Below are 22,538 nucleotides of genomic sequence, written 5' to 3'. Positions count from 1 at the left end.
CTGGTGCTAGTGTCTACTGTGTAAGACAGCTGGGTAGTTTATGCTATAGTCGACAACTGTGCTCTGCTACCTGTCACCTACACCACATCTAGTGCTAGTCGACTTAGTGAGACAGCTTGGTAGTTTGTGCTCTAGTCGACAACTGTGCTCTGCTACCTGTCACCTCCCATGCCCTCCCTCTCCTGTTAGTAGAAGGCTACTGTGTAAGACAGCTGGGTAGTTTGTGCCCTAGACGACAACTGTGCTCTGCTACCTGTCACCTACACCACATCTAGTGCTAGTCGACTTAGTAAGACAGCTGGGTAGTTTGTGCTCTAGACGACTACTGTGCTCTGCCACCTGTCACCTCCCATGCCCTCCCTCTCCTGTTAGTAGAAGGCTACTGTGTAAGACAGCTGGGTAGTTTGTGCTCTAGTCGACTACTGTGCTCTGCTACCTGTCACCTCCACCACATCTAGTGCTAGTCTTTTGTGTAAGACAGCTGGGTAGATCTGTACCAATCATAAGGACACAGCTAGAACACATGTCTCAATGGACATTTTCAATCCAACTGTCTCATGCTTAAGACTATTTAATTATGACGAGAACATGTACTTTGAAATGCTGATGTTTGTGACTGAAAGCAGCAATAGAAACTAACTCTTTCAGTCCACTGAGTCCTTATAATGATAACGTATAGCAATACCCTTAATAATGGCAAATGTCTACTAGTCCTTATGAGACCTTAATTATTAGGCAGTTTGGCAAGACCTATTGGACAAGTGCCAGTTTCTGATGTCTGAGATATGCGTCACCTGGGACTTATCTCCCACATTAAGCCGACACGCTATGATACAACTGGAATATCAAAGCAAGATTAAACCTAACTCACTCACCCACTCACCATTGGTTTGTTTGTTGTTTAATGCGGCACTCAGCAATATTCCAGCTATATGACAGCGGTCTGTAAATAATCGAGTCTGGACCAGACAATCCTGTCATAAGCATCGTAGTATATGATAACATGCATCAATCAAGTCAGCAAGCCTGACCACCCGATCCCATTAGTACTAGTAGCCTCTTACGACAAGCATAGTCGCCTTTAACATCAAGCATGGGTTGCTGAAGACCTTTTCTACCCCGGATCTTCACGGGTCCACTATTGGTGTAATCTCTTACAGTTGCCTGGTGTTCATCATTAAGGGAATAAAACAAGGAATGGTCAGTCAGAATGTTTGTCAGTGGGGTATCCATGTTAACCTGCAGCATGGCATCTCAGTGAGCTAGCCCAATAAAACCAGCGTTAGCCCGCACTAGTACAAGCAGCCATGCATGCAGGTGCCTGCACGTGGCTATAGTGTGATAATCATGAACACTTTCTTAAGCCCTATTTCACCTCACAACCTGTGACAGATACATAAGGATCACTGTCATCTCCAGTAAAGACTTGTGTTAAGATGGCAGTGTGTCTAGTCTTGCCATGACAACCAGTACACTGTGTTTATAATTATAAGGATGTATTAACATTTAAGTTTTTTTACCCAAATTTCTTGAATTTGTGAACAGTTGTTTGCTTCACTTATAGTTCAACATATGTTCAGATTTTCATCAAAATTGTACCTAGTTACATACAGCTCACAGACAAACAAAGTGTGATTTGAATGACATTTCATACTTTTCAGGGATGTAAATAAGCACAAGCCTACAAGTCGGACCAGTTTCTTAATGTTATCGGTATTTTGAGGGGAATTGCTATATGTTATCACTATTCGGACTAGAAGACATTCTTGTTTAATTTCCATCACTGCTTTTTAGGATTGCTATGAGTCCCTTTCCTATGAGGGTTATTGTATGTGACGGTCCTGGCAGCCATCATCGGTTCGGCAGCAGCTGTAAGCTTTGATCAAACCATGCAGTCTGACAAAACGTTCATTGATTTGCCTCTTTGACTTTTATTTGGTTTGTGATAAAGTCAAGCATACATTCTGTGGTGATTGGATACCTGTATATGGGGAGAAATAGAGACATTTTAGTCTCCTGTAAGACCATCTGTTTACCCTACAGCAAAATGGCTTTCATTACACTCACTCACTCACTCACTCACTCACAGGATACTTTATTACTTGAAATGCTTGATGTGTGTAATATTTCTGAAATTCTCATAAACCTGATACGGATAGGTGTACCATCTACCCTAGACTTGCAAAATTCAATATAATGAGAATTAGTTTAGATCATAATTTCTAGATTATATAAATAAAAAGAACAAGCTGTCACTATAAACATCCTGTTAGAATTATTATAAACCCAGGGAATTCTCATGGACTTGAAGCAAGGCTGCATCAACCCATGTCTGGCAGCCAGACCTTATCACTGCTACAACACAAGAGAAAAGCCTATTGACAAGGCTCAGTGGCCACATAATTAATCTATCCAGTGGTTGACCCCTCAGAAGGCCAGGACAGTCGATGATAACTGAATCTGAACCGACTGCCAAGTTCCTGTTGTCAACTAGTCAACTAGTCAGTAGCATTAGTTGCCTGACAGTTGACTAGTTTTTTGTTGGAAAAGCCTTTTGAAAATATTTATATAAGGTCTCATCGAAACACCAATCAACCCTTTGAGTCTTCTGGTCATCATGTAATATACCCTTGGTGGAATCCCAAAGCAATTTAGAATTACAAACCTGGGTAAGACTTCTGCCCGTATTCCCCCAACCCCTCGAACATATATATAGTTGGAAGAAACACCCTATCCTTAATGTATTAATATGTATTGTACATTAATAAGTTTTGGAGGGGGGACTAGGGTGGAAATCTTTCCCGAACCTGTGTTGTCATTGACTGTTATTGTATTGATTATTATTCCCAGCAAGCAAATATTTATAATCTCCCATGAGCAAACTCACAATTAAATCAAAGTTTGGATAGATGCAGCTTTTTTCATATACATGTATGTTGCATTTTCGCTAAGTCACTAAACTTAAAGATATTCTCTATAAACTACTTAGTTACTTACAATAGAATGCTGCAAATATGTAACCATTGTATAAGCCTTCACATATAAGGTGCTGTCGGAACGTAAGTAAACCGTTAGTATGTCATACACAAAGAGACTTCATAGCTTACCGGAAACTAAAAACATAACATGATAGAAGCATTACTCCATGTTTGATAAAGTTGTTTCAATTTTGCATATGGCACGAGTCATATTCCACACATAGCCATCCATGCCTGGATATTGACAGTCGCATACTGCCTGTACAAGGTTAGTTTTTTAATTGGTCAATCCACATGTGGCATGCAACTTCACGAGTCTGGTTAAAAAAAGCTCACAATTTTACATTGATGCTAAGATATGTTTGTATTATTCATGATTAATTTTGTGTTCCCTGTGACACCACCAACGCATGCTTCTGCTGCTTCCAGGTATGTGATGTATGTTGCACATGCATGAACAAGTTCCATTTAACATGTTTAACTTTCTATACTTTGTGTTTGGCAAAACATGTCAACTTGCAAAATTTACAAAAGAATCTTATTTGTTTTATGTCAATAGATGATGTTACATACTTTCACACAAAGCAGCATCTAGTAATATATTTATAAGTGTAGGTTACAATACATACATTTACATCAGATAGCTCATTTTATTAACTTGCAGAATTATGAGGATACAGTCATGTTAGACTAGATGTTAGTCTAACAGTCATGTCAGTACATGTACTTACCAACATCATTTTTAATCAAATAATTATAACGAGAATATCGAATGTCAACTGGTTGACATACATATCAGGAGACTGGACATTCAACTGATAATCAGCCTAATTATAACCCACACAGTCAGATGGTGGTGAGGCCAGGAAACTCACAAATCAGGGAAACAACTTAATGTCAACCTGCATCTATTTCCATGTCATTGGACTGTGATGGACACTTCCTTCTGCAGCTGTTGGACCAGTTCATTGTTAATTATGTTAATGTGTCCTCCTACACTATGGAGGAACTTGCTGATGTTTAGAACATATTAATGTCATTATTATATTAGTAGACCAATATGACATGTTATGAACAATTGCTGAAAAAAATAGAAATGCATGTACTTTCTTTTCAGTTACCCATAAGTCCCCAAAACTTTTCAGAAAACTCATACAAAATGAACTTGTCCCTGTGAAGATCCGTTTAAAATTGGTCTCAGCAACCCATGCTTGTCAAAAGAAGCGACTAACGGGATTGGGTGGTCATGCTCACTGACTTGGTTGATGCATGTCATCGTATCCCAATTGCATGGACTGAAGCTCATGATGTCAATCAATAATATTACAAGCGAATAACATGTCGACAATATTAAAGTGAAAATATTATTGTTTAGACACACAAAATGTAACAATCTGTAACAAATATGCACCAGTAGTCAGAACTATATAAGCAACACTTCAGTGACACATGGGCACTGACCGAGTTCCCAGGTGCAATAGAGGCTCACTGCAATAATCACTGCATGGACGACTAGTAGTAAATATTGATTCCAGAATCTTTACAACTGTACAAATGGAAATAGTAAGGAATTAATAGGAAATAGAAATGATGGTGATTTTCTTTTTGAGAAGTATCATTTTGATAGGTATGGCATCTAGGACGGGTCTCCATTAAAGCTATGGAAATGATGTCCAGACTCAGTGTGCTTAATGTACATTGTGAAGAGGTTGTTCCATGATAATATAGGACATTTCAGTGAACCAGCATGAATTTCCCATCAAGGGGGCCATATTTGAACAGCTTCACTTCAGTATTGTCTGTAGTCTGCAACTTGTGGCAAACCCACAACATAATTCCTACCCACCCATTCACGGTACGCACTGACAAGTTATGAATGATATGGTTACACTTGTGAGGTTTAGAGAGTTCGTCTTTGTATTGGTCATACCCACAGTGTGACGCGAACCACTCCTAGTGTGATCACAAGGCTGGAAGCCCCAGGACCCTACGCCAGTCTCGCGGGGAAGGAATTTTGTGAATTTATTTATATGTTATATAATAATGCAAGCTAAACATGCCTATTTTTAATATCTTGAGTGGTTTTCATTAACTTCGATGATCACATTCCACTCGGTGAAGATCCGGGTTAGAATAGGTGTTCAGCGAACTTCAGCCGCCCATGCCTGCGGTGAAAGGCGACTATGCTTGTCGTAAGAGGCAACTAATGGGATCAGGTGATCAGGCTCTCTTGGTTGATGCTTATTGTTGTATCCCAATCGCATGGATCGATGCTCATGATATCAATCACTGGATTGTCTTATTTACAGACCACCGTCATATAGCTGGAATATTGCTGAGTGCTGCGTTAAACAACAAACAAATAATAAAACTTATGGTGCTGGATTGGTGTTTGTGCAAGTTGTAGTTTGATTTGTTTTGTTTACACTTTCAGGATTTGTTTGTTTTTGCAACTTAAGCATGTTAAGTGCTTAAGAGTATTCCACAAAACATTGTACTTTCAAAGAATGTCATACCCATTGCATTGAAACAGTCATAAAAAGGATCATTGGTAACTACATTCTCAGCATACTTATCATATGTAACCCAGAGCACATGACTGTGAATGTAGACATGACGTGCATTACTTGCAGTGTATGTGACATTGCCCCATCTGGGTCAGAATCACTCCAAGCTGTGCATATACACAGCCACAAAAACAATGTTCACACTGGCTCCGGTGGTCGGCACTAATTTGATACACATTGACCAGAATAATTTTGAAATAGTTTTCTGCTCCACTACATTAGGGAATAGTTGGTTTGTATTTGATTTTGAATACTTTTCGTAAGCTTTGCTGCTTGTTTGCTGGTGAGATACGAACTTAATTCAACAACGAAAGGTTTCTGTAATACCTTAAGTTATGTATATTAGCCAAAGCAAGAGGTCCAGTATCCTAGAGTGGATCAATAGTGTTGAGAGATTGATGTGAAGAAGTCCCAGACCTCCTTACTTTGGCCTTCGTCATACTTTTCAGTTACTGGCTGACCCTAGAACAGAGAACAGTGGGACATGCTGTTTTCTTTTTATCCCTTTGAATGAAACTAATTTGTTTGCCCTCCAAGAGCTTCTCCACTGACCCGGCCATCCACCCATCGACCCACCCATCCACCTATCGACCAACTCATCCACCGACCCGACCATCCACCTACCGACCAACCCATCCATCGACCCGACCATCCACCCATCGACCCACCCATCCACCTATCGACCAACTCATCCACCGACCCGACCATCCACCTACCGGCCCACCAATCCACTGACCCGACCATCCACCCACCAACCCACCTGCCAGTTCTGAAATGCCAGGTAGATGGGTAAACCCTTATACCCTTATATATCCTAAGATGGCCTCGGTCTACTACTTCACTTCACTTCAAGTCATGGCCATATCAAAGTGAGGTACTATGGAGTTGATAGACGGGGTTTTGAATGTACGGAGGGTGCAGCATATGTCCAGGATACTGGGAATACAAAGTCATAATCTGTGCTGTCAAGCAAAACCTCTACATGGGGAAGCTAGATGTGCTCCCTGGATGATGTGGTGTAGTCAATGAATGATATGCCCATTTTCCGGTCACACTCTGTGACTGCTGAAGAAGGACATTATGGGCACTTGCTACTGGGAATTACCCTCACAGTGGCCATGAATTATACATGAGAGGAAAGATAATCCAGGAATGTGCCCTGCTTGTTGGACCAGAACAGACCTCTGAGGCTACAGCTACCTGTCGGCCCACCCCGTTCCTCAGGTTGTGGAAGGCTACTGTAGGGACAGTTACGTTGCTTGTGTTTTGGTCGGCTGGGCTTCATCTACCTGTTACCTCCCCTCATAACACCCCCCCCCCCCCCCTTCTCCTGGTAGTAGAAGGCTGCTGTGAAAGACAGCTGGGTAGTTTTTATATAGTCAGCTACTGTGCTACCTGTCACCTCCACCACACCTGGTGCTAGTGTCTACTGTGTAAGACAGCTGGGTAGTTTATGCTATAGTCGACAACTGTGCTCTGCTACCTGTCACCTACACCACATCTAGTGCTAGTCGACTTAGTGAGACAGCTTGGTAGTTTGTGCTCTAGTCGACAACTGTGCTCTGCTACCTGTCACCTCCCATGCCCTCCCTCTCCTGTTAGTAGAAGGCTACTGTGTAAGACAGCTGGGTAGTTTGTGCCCTAGACGACAACTGTGCTCTGCTACCTGTCACCTACACCACATCTAGTGCTAGTCGACTTAGTAAGACAGCTGGGTAGTTTGTGCTCTAGACGACTACTGTGCTCTGCCACCTGTCACCTCCCATGCCCTCCCTCTCCTGTTAGTAGAAGGCTACTGTGTAAGACAGCTGGGTAGTTTGTGCTCTAGTCGACTACTGTGCTCTGCTACCTGTCACCTCCACCACATCTAGTGCTAGTCTTTTGTGTAAGACAGCTGGGTAGATCTGTACCAATCATAAGGACACAGCTAGAACACATGTCTCAATGGACATTTTCAATCCAACTGTCTCATGCTTAAGACTATTTAATTATGACGAGAACATGTACTTTGAAATGCTGATGTTTGTGACTGAAAGCAGCAATAGAAACTAACTCTTTCAGTCCACTGAGTCCTTATAATGATAACGTATAGCAATACCCTTAATAATGGCAAATGTCTACTAGTCCTTATGAGACCTTAATTATTAGGCAGTTTGGCAAGACCTATTGGACAAGTGCCAGTTTCTGATGTCTGAGATATGCGTCACCTGGGACTTATCTCCCACATTAAGCCGACACGCTATGATACAACTGGAATATCAAAGCAAGATTAAACCTAACTCACTCACCCACTCACCATTGGTTTGTTTGTTGTTTAATGCGGCACTCAGCAATATTCCAGCTATATGACAGCGGTCTGTAAATAATCGAGTCTGGACCAGACAATCCTGTCATAAGCATCGTAGTATATGATAACATGCATCAATCAAGTCAGCAAGCCTGACCACCCGATCCCATTAGTACTAGTAGCCTCTTACGACAAGCATAGTCGCCTTTAACATCAAGCATGGGTTGCTGAAGACCTTTTCTACCCCGGATCTTCACGGGTCCACTATTGGTGTAATCTCTTACAGTTGCCTGGTGTTCATCATTAAGGGAATAAAACAAGGAATGGTCAGTCAGAATGTTTGTCAGTGGGGTATCCATGTTAACCTGCAGCATGGCATCTCAGTGAGCTAGCCCAATAAAACCAGCGTTAGCCCGCACTAGTACAAGCAGCCATGCATGCAGGTGCCTGCACGTGGCTATAGTGTGATAATCATGAACACTTTCTTAAGCCCTATTTCACCTCACAACCTGTGACAGATACATAAGGATCACTGTCATCTCCAGTAAAGACTTGTGTTAAGATGGCAGTGTGTCTAGTCTTGCCATGACAACCAGTACACTGTGTTTATAATTATAAGGATGTATTAACATTTAAGTTTTTTTACCCAAATTTCTTGAATTTGTGAACAGTTGTTTGCTTCACTTATAGTTCAACATATGTTCAGATTTTCATCAAAATTGTACCTAGTTACATACAGCTCACAGACAAACAAAGTGTGATTTGAATGACATTTCATACTTTTCAGGGATGTAAATAAGCACAAGCCTACAAGTCGGACCAGTTTCTTAATGTTATCGGTATTTTGAGGGGAATTGCTATATGTTATCACTATTCGGACTAGAAGACATTCTTGTTTAATTTCCATCACTGCTTTTTAGGATTGCTATGAGTCCCTTTCCTATGAGGGTTATTGTATGTGACGGTCCTGGCAGCCATCATCGGTTCGGCAGCAGCTGTAAGCTTTGATCAAACCATGCAGTCTGACAAAACGTTCATTGATTTGCCTCTTTGACTTTTATTTGGTTTGTGATAAAGTCAAGCATACATTCTGTGGTGATTGGATACCTGTATATGGGGAGAAATAGAGACATTTTAGTCTCCTGTAAGACCATCTGTTTACCCTACAGCAAAATGGCTTTCATTACACTCACTCACTCACTCACTCACTCACTCACTCACAGGATACTTTATTACTTGAAATGCTTGATGTGTGTAATATTTCTGAAATTCTCATAAACCTGATACGGATAGGTGTACCATCTACCCTAGACTTGCAAAATTCAATATAATGAGAATTAGTTTAGATCATAATTTCTAGATTATATAAATAAAAAGAACAAGCTGTCACTATAAACATCCTGTTAGAATTATTATAAACCCAGGGAATTCTCATGGACTTGAAGCAAGGCTGCATCAACCCATGTCTGGCAGCCAGACCTTATCACTGCTACAACACAAGAGAAAAGCCTATTGACAAGGCTCAGTGGCCACATAATTAATCTATCCAGTGGTTGACCCCTCAGAAGGCCAGGACAGTCGATGATAACTGAATCTGAACCGACTGCCAAGTTCCTGTTGTCAACTAGTCAACTAGTCAGTAGCATTAGTTGCCTGACAGTTGACTAGTTTTTTGTTGGAAAAGCCTTTTGAAAATATTTATATAAGGTCTCATCGAAACACCAATCAACCCTTTGAGTCTTCTGGTCATCATGTAATATACCCTTGGTGGAATCCCAAAGCAATTTAGAATTACAAACCTGGGTAAGACTTCTGCCCGTATTCCCCCAACCCCTCGAACATATATATAGTTGGAAGAAACACCCTATCCTTAATGTATTAATATGTATTGTACATTAATAAGTTTTGGAGGGGGGACTAGGGTGGAAATCTTTCCCGAACCTGTGTTGTCATTGACTGTTATTGTATTGATTATTATTCCCAGCAAGCAAATATTTATAATCTCCCATGAGCAAACTCACAATTAAATCAAAGTTTGGATAGATGCAGCTTTTTTCATATACATGTATGTTGCATTTTCGCTAAGTCACTAAACTTAAAGATATTCTCTATAAACTACTTAGTTACTTACAATAGAATGCTGCAAATATGTAACCATTGTATAAGCCTTCACATATAAGGTGCTGTCGGAACGTAAGTAAACCGTTAGTATGTCATACACAAAGAGACTTCATAGCTTACCGGAAACTAAAAACATAACATGATAGAAGCATTACTCCATGTTTGATAAAGTTGTTTCAATTTTGCATATGGCACGAGTCATATTCCACACATAGCCATCCATGCCTGGATATTGACAGTCGCATACTGCCTGTACAAGGTTAGTTTTTTAATTGGTCAATCCACATGTGGCATGCAACTTCACGAGTCTGGTTAAAAAAAGCTCACAATTTTACATTGATGCTAAGATATGTTTGTATTATTCATGATTAATTTTGTGTTCCCTGTGACACCACCAACGCATGCTTCTGCTGCTTCCAGGTATGTGATGTATGTTGCACATGCATGAACAAGTTCCATTTAACATGTTTAACTTTCTATACTTTGTGTTTGGCAAAACATGTCAACTTGCAAAATTTACAAAAGAATCTTATTTGTTTTATGTCAATAGATGATGTTACATACTTTCACACAAAGCAGCATCTAGTAATATATTTATAAGTGTAGGTTACAATACATACATTTACATCAGATAGCTCATTTTATTAACTTGCAGAATTATGAGGATACAGTCATGTTAGACTAGATGTTAGTCTAACAGTCATGTCAGTACATGTACTTACCAACATCATTTTTAATCAAATAATTATAACGAGAATATCGAATGTCAACTGGTTGACATACATATCAGGAGACTGGACATTCAACTGATAATCAGCCTAATTATAACCCACACAGTCAGATGGTGGTGAGGCCAGGAAACTCACAAATCAGGGAAACAACTTAATGTCAACCTGCATCTATTTCCATGTCATTGGACTGTGATGGACACTTCCTTCTGCAGCTGTTGGACCAGTTCATTGTTAATTATGTTAATGTGTCCTCCTACACTATGGAGGAACTTGCTGATGTTTAGAACATATTAATGTCATTATTATATTAGTAGACCAATATGACATGTTATGAACAATTGCTGAAAAAAATAGAAATGCATGTACTTTCTTTTCAGTTACCCATAAGTCCCCAAAACTTTTCAGAAAACTCATACAAAATGAACTTGCCCCTGTGAAGATCCGTTTAAAATTGGTCTCAGCAACCCATGCTTGTCAAAAGAAGCGACTAACGGGATTGGGTGGTCATGCTCACTGACTTGGTTGATGCATGTCATCGTATCCCAATTGCATGGACTGAAGCTCATGATGTCAATCAATAATATTACAAGCGAATAACATGTCGACAATATTAAAGTGAAAATATTATTGTTTAGACACACAAAATGTAACAATCTGTAACAAATATGCACCAGTAGTCAGAACTATATAAGCAACACTTCAGTGACACATGGGCACTGACCGAGTTCCCAGGTGCAATAGAGGCTCACTGCAATAATCACTGCATGGACGACTAGTAGTAAATATTGATTCCAGAATCTTTACAACTGTACAAATGGAAATAGTAAGGAATTAATAGGAAATAGAAATGATGGTGATTTTCATTTTGAGAAGTATCATTTTGATAGGTATGGCATCTAGGACGGGTCTCCATTAAAGCTATGGAAATGATGTCCAGACTCAGTGTGCTTAATGTACATTGTGAAGAGGTTGTTCCATGATAATATAGGACATTTCAGTGAACCAGCATGAATTTCCCATCAAGGGGGCCATATTTGAACAGCTTCACTTCAGTATTGTCTGTAGTCTGCAACTTGTGGCAAACCCACAACATAATTCCTACCCACCCATTCACGGTACGCACTGACAAGTTATGAATGATATGGTTACACTTGTGAGGTTTAGAGAGTTCGTCTTTGTATTGGTCATACCCACAGTGTGACGCGAACCACTCCTAGTGTGATCACAAGGCTGGAAGCCCCAGGACCCTACGCCAGTCTCGCGGGGAAGGAATTCCCTCTATTGTGTATTGTGTTGATTCAGGGAAAGTGGCTCCCCCGCCCGTCAGCCTGCCGGATATATATGTTGCGACTGTCAATAACACATTTACTCTCCCGGATTGGATCAATTCACGAGCCTTTTTAGGTGATCACTGATCTTGTAGTGAAACATATGGAGACTGGGTCAGAAACAAGTCAATTGCTGATTGATTTTTGTGTAAATGATAAGCAAAATGGTGCACTTATTTTACTTCACGTATCAAAAAAGGAAATGGTAATAATTAGAAGTAAATCAAGTCAATCAATAATATATATGACAATAATAATTACAATTTTAATAATAATATGTACACACACATATATGAAGAAATTCACAAAATAACACATGACAAGAATTGTTCTACATGTTTCAGTTTGTCTTGAGGGACAATTTATGGTGTGATTATTTTGTGAATTTATTTATATGTTATATAATAATGCAAGCTAAACATGCCTATTTTTAATATCTTGAGTGGTTTTCATTAACTTCGATGATCACATTCCACTCGGTGAAGATCCGGGTTAGAATAGGTGTTCAGCGAACTTCAGCCGCCCATGCCTGCGGTGAAAGGCGACTATGCTTGTCGTAAGAGGCAACTAATGGGATCAGGTGATCAGGCTCTCTTGGTTGATGCTTATTGTTGTATCCCAATCGCATGGATCGATGCTCATGATATCAATCACTGGATTGTCTTATTTACAGACCACCGTCATATAGCTGGAATATTGCTGAGTGCTGCGTTAAACAACAAACAAATAATAAAACTTATGGTGCTGGATTGGTGTTTGTGCAAGTTGTAGTTTGATTTGTTTTGTTTACACTTTCAGGATTTGTTTGTTTTTGCAACTTAAGCATGTTAAGTGCTTAAGAGTATTCCACAAAACATTGTACTTTCAAAGAATGTCATACCCATTGCATTGAAACAGTCATAAAAAGGATCATTGGTAACTACATTCTCAGCATACTTATCATATGTAACCCAGAGCACATGACTGTGAATGTAGACATGACGTGCATTACTTGCAGTGTATGTGACATTGCCCCATCTGGGTCAGAATCACTCCAAGCTGTGCATATACACAGCCACAAAAACAATGTTCACACTGGCTCCGGTGGTCGGCACTAATTTGATACACATTGACCAGAATAATTTTGAAATAGTTTTCTGCTCCACTACATTAGGGAATAGTTGGTTTGTATTTGATTTTGAATACTTTTCGTAAGCTTTGCTGCTTGTTTGCTGGTGAGATACGAACTTAATTCAACAACGAAAGGTTTCTGTAATACCTTAAGTTATGTATATTAGCCAAAGCAAGAGGTCCAGTATCCTAGAGTGGATCAATAGTGTTGAGAGATTGATGTGAAGAAGTCCCAGACCTCCTTACTTTGGCCTTCGTCATACTTTTCAGTTACTGGCTGACCCTAGAACAGAGAACAGTGGGACATGCTGTTTTCTTTTTATCCCTTTGAATGAAACTAATTTGTTTGCCCTCCAAGAGCTTCTCCAAGACCTACTCCAAATACTGCATCATGTTGGGGAAAAGGTCAATCATCAGGTCATCATGATCCTATTCAGAAAACGTTTTCAACAACAGAAACAAATTTGAAGCAACATTTTAGTATCCTCATTATTTTTGCTTTGTCATGCTCATAGACATTATTGATGAGATCTTCTTCTCCTGTTTCCCTACCACATACCAGAGTCTCTTGCACCATTTTGTTGTCCAAGTACCCACACACAAGAAAGTCATGAAAATGTGTGAAATGAACATATTCATATTTCTACCAAACAATAGCAAACATACATGCTTTCTCCTTCGACAGTTTCCACAGATGCCTTAAACGGTTTGTTTGGAGTAAATAAGAGAGAAAAAATTAAATGCCTCACACCTATCGATTTGAATGAAATCCCAAACCGGTAATGAGTTTATTGTGACCTGATATGAATAGTTTATGTTTGCAGTTAGCAAAGACTTCATTCTGTTGAGTTTTCAGTTCAACTCCCACTCCCCTTGTCTGTGTGATTGGATTTCATTTATGTACCAATAGGGCAAACAGCTATGCTACAAATTACATGTTACACTGGGCGGCTGGGAAAGGGTTATTCTGTACATGTGTGCTTCAGGGACACGGAAAGTTTATCTGATCAATTGCTTTTGTTACAAAATACCTTTAGGGATATAAATGCAACTTGAAAAACCCCACATCACAATCCTAAGTTAATGTTTGTGCCCAAACTAACCATTTGTCAAGTTTCATGTTATAGTGTTCAATGTTGGGTGGGGAGGTGGTGACAAAATGGGCGAAAATGACCATATTCTTGACATTTAACGACATTTTGAAATAAGAAAAGTATCTCCTTGCACTTAGGTGTGGATTATTTTAGACCAAAAAATTGTCCAACATTGAATTTCTCCAGGCATAGCTTACAAAAGCTATGACTCTTTCCAGACTTCACTCCCTCTGTATCAACATGGAGGTTTAAGGATTGAGTAGCCGGATTATGGCATGCCGCAGGCACCATAAAAAGGGTAAAAGCTGTATGTTTTACATAGAAATGGTTAGATTTGATGGTTATGAATGACATTAGTCATCCACTTGCTACTTGCATCAGTAGTCATCCTGCTATGCCGATATGGTGCGTCAGATGCATGTATGGATTTGTTGGAGGAACGACAAGATGTCCGAGTAAACCAGCATAGGCATTTCAATCAATTCAAGCTGTGGTTTTCAGTGAAAAAAAACTGTTTGGGGGTTTTGTCTGTGAGTATAATGTGGGTAAAGGCAAGCTGTGACATTGTGGTTCTCCTCGACATACAGGCAGGTTTCATGGGTTGTTGTCTTCGGCTAGAGCGAGCTTCTGCCCATCTCCACAACTACATCACTTGTGGACAAGTTGGGATAACACGTCATGTATGTGGCGAGATGCAAGAAGGACATCATTAACACCTTCCTAGGTAATTAGTCCACTTTGTGTGTGCATGAATAGAGAATTGTGCTTGACCAAACAAATGCCAAATTAAGACAGTAAAACCCGGGTTACCTGACTTTGTTGTGAAAATATGAAAATATGAAAAGTGATGCTGGCTTTAGGAAGGTGAAAGCACTTTAATTGGAAGAGTTTTTCATTTTTCTAGCAAATTGTATGTCAGACTTATGGTACCTGTCTGAAGAAAATATGTTGTCAACCCAGTGTAATGTAATGTGTCAATTGATGAAATTATAGTCTAAGTGTTGTTCATTTCAAGATATTGCTGTAGGGTAAACAGTGAAACCTGTCACATCGGTTATGATGTACATATATGGTTTGTGGCTGAACATGTATTGTTAAATGGTGATACCTAGCTGTAACAAGTATTATGCATCTTATCTTTGTGTTATCATCTCCCATTGTCTTAAGTTAATGTCCAGCTCTGAAATGAAAATGTTGGTTTTTTTATGGACAAGGTCGCCCACTTAAGTACATGTCATAACAGTTTACCCTGTCACAAAATATCTGTTATGTTTTATTGGTGGATATTCAAAGAAAGGAAGTAACAGTGTTTTTTTGTTTTGTTTCTTTGTTTGTTTAACGCCACTCTTAGCAATATTTCTGCTATGTGATGATGGTTTGTAAATAATCAAGACTGGACCAGGCAATCCAGTGATTGACATCATGAATATTGATCTACACAGTTGGAATACGATGACATGCATCAACAACTGAGTCTGACAACCTGATCCAGTCACCACTTGCAACAAGCAGCGGTTGCTGAAGATCAATTCTATCCAGGATCTTCACAGGTGGAAGTGACTGCGCTTACTGTTTTTAATCATTTAAGTCCTTTGCTTTTTAAGCCTTCATGACTGAAAGAAGAACCAGTGAACTCAGAATACAGCACAAAAATGGTCGAATAGTGAACTGTATTTGCACATTTCTCAAAACAACTTGCATGCTCCACCAAAGGAAGTGTTTGGGTTAAAACTTTTTTTATCCCCCGCCGCGCGAAAGCGCGAAGCGGGGGATATAGTATTCACGACCGTCCGTACGTCCGTCCGTACGTCCCACCTGTTTGTTGCCGCGATATCTCAAGAACTAAACACTGGATTGTCTTCATATTTGGAACTATGGTGTATATACAGACTCCGCAGACACCAGTCGGTTTTGGTGACCTTGATCCCATTTTCAAGGTCACAGCAGACAAATCTGCTTTTAGAGTTGGAAAACGGTGTTGCCGCGATATCTCAAGAACTAAACACTGGATTGTCTTCATATTTGGAACTATGGTGTATATATAGACTCCGCAGACACCAGTCGGTTTTGGTCACCTTGATCCCATTTTCAAGGTCACAGCAGGCAAATCTGCTTTTGGAGTTAGAAAACAGTGTTGCCGCGATATCTCAAGAACTAATCGCTGGATTGTCTTCATGTTTGGAACTATAGTGTATATACAGACACCGCATACACCTGTCAGATTTGGTGACCTTGACCCCATTTTCAAGGTCACAGCAGGCAAATCTGTTTTTGGAGTTGGAAAACGGTGTTGCCACAATATCTCAAGAACTAATCGCTGGATTGTCTTCATATTTGGTACTATGGTGTACAGGCGGGGGATATTTCGTCACTCTGTGACAAATACTTGTTTAAATCTTTTTAATTTTCTTTTTTTTATTCTTCTGTCCCTGAAGCTGAGCTGATGATAAATACAAACAGAAATATCATACAGTAGTACTGGTATGTACAGTGTGATCTTTTCTTTTTGAATTGAGTTTTTGAATGTTTACTATTCAGAAATGAATGCCACCCGTGTCCATGTCTTCTTGCAGATCCTTCTGAAACAGTTTCTTTGTGCGTTGTCTTGGTTACTGATGGTTCAAACTCAGATATGCAACAATGACAAGCAATGAACATATCAACCGTGCTGCAGTGAATGCAGGATGTCGAGGAGACGTGCACTTCGTTCACAAGCGTCTCTGTGTTCAGTTCCCTCGTTAAGCACCTGCTTTGCACTTTTTCACCTCAGGAACTCAAGAGTTAATCTTATTTAACGTTGTAGCATGCATGCCAGCGCACTTGCAGTATTTGCTTTCTACTTGAACGGGTTATTAACGAGGTAGACGGCAACATTGAACTTGTTTTTCCAGTTTATCACATTTGTGAATCAATTATACGAAAAGGTTTCATCCCAACGTATGGATTGAAATAGACTTTTGTTGCTAGGAGTCTGTCATTGTGTGGACGGAGTATGCCAACGTCTTCTTTGAGGTTTATTATGTTGAATATCTCTGCTTGCATGATTCAGACATTGTGAATTCAAAGTGGTTGACAAGTTGAAAATATTTGGAATTTTTTAGTGTATTTGAAAATACTGCTATTGTAATGACAGATTTGCATCATTTTCATATTTTTGGGGTACATTTGGGTCCAGGTAAGTAACAGGTAAATATTGCTGAGTACATGATAACACTGGACATGGTGTGGTGTGCAGGTATTCAAGATTTATGCACTGACAAATAACTTTATCATTGTCATTGAGATATATATGACAAGCTCACCTGGGAGTGTAGAGGAATTTGAAGTTTTTGCTGAGCATGATAGAGCAATAACACTGTCATACACCACTTTTACATTTCTCAGCTCCTCGTCATGATCCTATCCTCCTAAGTAGTCCTTATTTTTCACCTGTCTGTTTTCTTGGTAGAAACAAATGAAGTAAGTAGCAAGTGGCCTGTCGCTACCCAGTTTGGGCAGGGTTTCCTATGTAAACATTCCACAGCTAATATTCCTGATGATTGACAGGCTGGGTGGAGCTAAGTCAGAATATACCAGCACTTGCCTCACTTGGAGTACCCATGTTGTTCATGTTTTATGTGTAACTACAAATATTCGACCACATGTATGTTAAGATTGTGTAGATCAACAAGAAACACATCAGACAGGATACACGGTGTGGTGTGAGCTAGTTAGGATATACTACCAAACAGGGATTTAATCTAGTCAGCACGGACGGTGTAAGGAAAGCCTACTCAAGGAGAATAGAAAGCATTTAGGGAATTCTTATGTGAGTATACTGTCGGATACAGGTGGTTGTGTTATCAGGGTGAGTGGACTCTTCAACAATGAGGCTGATATGAACTGTCGTTGTGGCCTTTGCGGTTATATGTGTGCAGTATCTTTGAAGGAGTTTGGATCATGTCGCTGAACTTGCTAGAGTGACAATACTCAATCTGGTATTTTCATGCACCTTTAAGGACTGATTAAAATCTAGTGAACATAGCTATAAGAATGTATCAGTGCATGTATGTCAAGACGATCCCACTCACTGCAGACTGGCCTGACTCATGGTGTCAGCTGTGGCTATATTAGAATTACTGTAAATCCTTGAATAGACACTGGGTTTGACAGACTTATGAAATGAATAAATGATTTTTCAATAGTTAAAACAAGGATGCTCATGCCTTCAGGTTTCTGGAATAAGGAACTCATTTTGCATTTCTGTTATTTTGTAAAGGTTTTTCACATTTATTTTGAAAGTTCTATTTATGGTACTAAATACTGTTAAAATCTATTTCATATTGAAACAACTTCAAAAATATTTTTATTTAATGTATCAGTTCTCATAGTCCTGTCTGCGCGCCCACCCCCCCCCCCCCACTCACTCACTAACATATACACACACACACACATCACACACACACATCACACACCACACACACACTAACATACACACACACTACATGACTACACAAGAGAAGTTGTGGAAGCCTCGGTGGCTGAGTGGGTTAGATTGCTGACTTTTGTGCTGGCAATTAGGTACCTCACTCTGGCAGTGTGGGTTTGAATCCCCGATGGGGAAAAAAAGTACTAGAATCTGTACATTTCTAAGAAAGTGTTATCCAAAATATAACATTTGTTACACGAGAGAAGTTATGACATATAAAAGAACTAGCTGTTCTTTAACTTCTTTTGAGTAGTATGCATTACAATGTCATCTCCTGAATCATTATTTCTACTGTTTCTAAAATGAAGGAAATGGAAGGTGGAGAGTTATTGAATCATAGGATATCACGCCCTGTGCAGTTGAAATCGGTGATTAGAACTGACTCACACTGATCACATTTCAGGAAAAACAGACTACACTAGGAATAACCAGCAATTATAACCCAATATGGCATATGAACACATACAGCAATTACACCTAATTTGAAGAAGCCATTTTCAATGTACAAAATATTGTGAATTTTCCCAGGATGAGTAAGCTACTGTACAGAGAGTGTGGCAAGTGTCTGTTGGTGACAGTGCCCTCCAGTGACACTGACGTAGGAGATGTAGGTCCCATGCAGACCACTAGTCACTGGGTCGGGGGAAGAGGGGGAGAGGGAGACACTAGCCTTGTTCCAAGGCTGACCTGAAAGAAAAGTCAACGGATGTGTAGTAATTCTATCCTCCTAACAGGCAAGTCTAGATATGTGAAAAGTACTAAGGACTCTAGTCTCTTATAGGGACAACTTGTTCTTATTATTTACATAATCTAGAAATTATGATTTAAACTAATAATTATTGCCTTAGAGACTTATGCAAGTGTAGGGAAACAGGTCTAGCAACTTGGTTCGGCAGGCTAGTCACGTGTGGAGAATACCTTGATGAGCACACTCAGCTTTGTGTTATCTACACTAGTGTTAATTGTGTATTACTGCATTCAACTAGCAGTGTCTTCAGTTGTGAATAATGGCCAGGTTTAACCATGTCCTGTAATGTGAGAGGTGATAATGGCTAGGTCATCGAGGGTCAGAAGATAACTACATGCCGACTAATATTTCATAAGTACTGATAATGAATGGAAATTAATCTCTGCATCTTTCCTACACCATGAAGTCAAGTTAATCACAGCCGTTGTGCTCTTTTTGAGTGATTGCTATCTTAATGTTGTACATATCCTGGCAGTAACTTGTCACGGTGACTTTAATTGGTCTGTTTTTGTGATAAGAGGGACGCAATGAACAGTGTTTGTGTTGTACTGGTGCGGTTGCTTGTAGAGATGAGGCTGTCAGGAGGAATGCTTGTTTCCACTTACATTACATTCAATTCAGATAGATTAATTCTAACGGGAATGTCGTTTGTTGTAAGTGTGGCAGCTTGCAATGTGTGTGTCCCGTGCATCCTGGTACACACTTCCTGTCTCAAGGAAGCTTTCTCAGCATTGGGCATGCAGAGTGCCCCTTTATTTGCCCAACTAGGATTTAAATGTCCCTAAGAACCATGCACTGAAGGGTTAACCCTAAGGACTAATAACATGGGAACAGGCAGCACATGTTGGTATTATTTCTCCTGAGAGGTTGGATTTCGTGTTCTTCCCTTTGGCCATAATTCTATTTTTTATGGTTTACATAGTATTACTGACATTATTGGTAGATTGGATGGTAGATTACAAAAGAAGGCCAGACAAAAAAAAGAACTTACAATAACCCCAAAATTCGTTTTATGCTGTTGGTCTTTTATATTTTATTTTTCTATTCCATTCTAAACAGTTTTTAAATTCTTATTTCTGACATCTCTTATTCATTGAGATTTTGAAATTTCTTCGCTCGTTTCGACAATGCATATATATATATTCACATGAATCTGTTTGGTAATCGGGGGAGAATGGTATGGCTCAAATGAATCATGCATCAAGAGGAGCCATCATGCCCCTATAGTGTGGACTATTTACTGCACACACACGCGGGTGGCTGATAGTGTGTCATGATGACCTCCGCCATGCGTCGTAAAACCATACTCAATCACTTCGATAACGTTTCTTGTTTTTATCATTCTGTACCAATAAATGAACTCACACTATGATACTTTCCTATTATCTATCCCAACTGCGTATGTCAATCACTGGATTGTCTGGTTTATTATGTCATGATTATTCACAGATAGCCGTCATATAGCTGGAATATTGCTGAGTGTCCTGGCGTTAAACAACAAACAAACTCCTATCTGAATCATTATACCTTAAAGTCCTTCTTGTGACTTGACTGGCATGTCATCATACCCTAATGGTATGTATAGTAGGTCAGGTGGCCTAATGGTATGTATAGTGGGTCAGGTGGACTAATGGTATGTATAGTAGGTCAGGTGGACTAATCATGTATAGTGGGTCAGGTGCCCTAATGGTATGTATAGTGGGTCAGGTGCCCTAATGATATGTATCGTGGGTCAGGTGGCCTAATGGTATGTATAGTGGGTCAGGTGGACTAATGGTATGTATAGTAGGTCAGGTGGACTAATCATGTATAGTGGGTCAGGTGCCCTAATGGTATGTATAGTGGGTCAGGTGCCCTAATGATATGTATCGTGGGTCAGGTGCCCTAATGGTATGTATAGTGGGTCAGGTGCCCTATTGATATGTATAGTGGGTCAGTTGGCCTAATGGTATATATAGTGGGTCAGGTGCCCTAATGGTATGTATAGTGGGTCAGGTGGCCTAATGGTATGTATAGTGGGTCAGGTGCCCTAATGGTATGCATAGTGGGTCAGGTGCCCTAATGGTGTGTATAGTGGGTCAGGTGCCCTATTGATATGTATAGTGGGTCAGGTGCCCTATTGATATGTATAGTGGGTCAGGTGGCCTAATGGTATATATAGTTGGTCAGGTGCCCTAATGGTATGTATAGTGGGTCAGGTGGCCTAATGGTATGTACATAGTGGGTCAGGTAGCCTAATGGTATGTATAGTGGGTCAGGTGGCCTAATGGTATGTATAGTGGGTCAGGTGGCCTAATAATATGTATAGTGGGTCAGGTGCCCTAATGGTATGTATAGTGGATCTGGTGGACTAATGGTATGTATAGTGGGTCAGGTGCCCTAATGGTATGTATAGTGGGTCAGGTGCCCTAATGGTATGTATCGTGGGTCGGGTGCCCTAATGATATGTATCGTGGGTCAGGTGGCCTAATGGTATGTATAGTGGGTCAGGTGGACTAATGGTATGTATAGTAGGTCAGGTGCCCTAATGGTATGTATAGTGGGTCAGGTGCCCTATTGATATGTATAGTGGGTCAGTTGGCCTAATGGTATATATAGTGGGTCAGATGCCCTAATGGTATGCATAGTGGGTCAGGTGCCCTAATGGTGTGTATAGTGGGTCAGGTGCCCTATTGATATGTATAGTGGGTCAGGTGCCCTATTGATATGTATAGTGGGTCAGGTGGCCTAATGGTATATATAGTGGGTCAGGTGCCCTAATGGTATGTATAGTGGGTCAGGTGCCCTATTGATATGTATAGTGGGTCAGGTGCCCTAATGGTATGTATAGTGGGTCAGGTGGCCTAATGGTATGTACATAGTGGGTCAGGTAGCCTAATGGTATGTATGGTGGGGGGGTGGGGGTGGGGTGGGGGACTCCTGCCCCTGAAACACTGGGAAGTGATCTCAAAATGTTCAGTACATCCGACCAGTCTCAGATTTGCCCCTGAACCACTGGGAAGTGATCTCAAAATGCCTGGCACATCTGACGGAGGAGTCCTGCCCCTGAAATGATCTCCAGGACATGGCTGGGAACAGTGACCCCAGGACATGCTTGAGGTGACCG

The 22,538-nt window shown here is 40.2% G+C and overlaps 1 protein-coding gene across 6 annotated transcripts in view; it reads left to right on the top strand.

Moving 5' to 3' along the window:
• Positions 1-22,538, top strand: part of LOC139442032 (spectrin beta chain, non-erythrocytic 5-like) — a 154,955-nt gene that overhangs the window by 9,693 nt on the left and 122,724 nt on the right. Inside the window, exon 1 of one of the 6 annotated variants that reach the window (XM_071222795.1) lies at positions 17,815-18,024. The exons of the other annotated variants lie outside the window; for them this stretch is intronic. The gene's annotated coding sequence lies outside the window, so the exon portion shown is untranslated. Of the gene's footprint in view, positions 1-17,814; positions 18,025-22,538 lie in introns of those variants that run through there. 6 annotated transcript variants of the gene reach the window in all.

The sequence above is a fragment of the Haliotis cracherodii genome, unplaced genomic scaffold, assembly GCF_022045235.1.
Source record: "Haliotis cracherodii isolate W230 unplaced genomic scaffold, xgHalCrac1.p SCAF_5, whole genome shotgun sequence".
Taxonomy (NCBI): domain Eukaryota; kingdom Metazoa; phylum Mollusca; class Gastropoda; order Lepetellida; family Haliotidae; genus Haliotis; species Haliotis cracherodii.
Note: the sequence above shows the minus strand (reverse complement) of the source record. Positions and strands in the feature narration are given on the sequence as shown.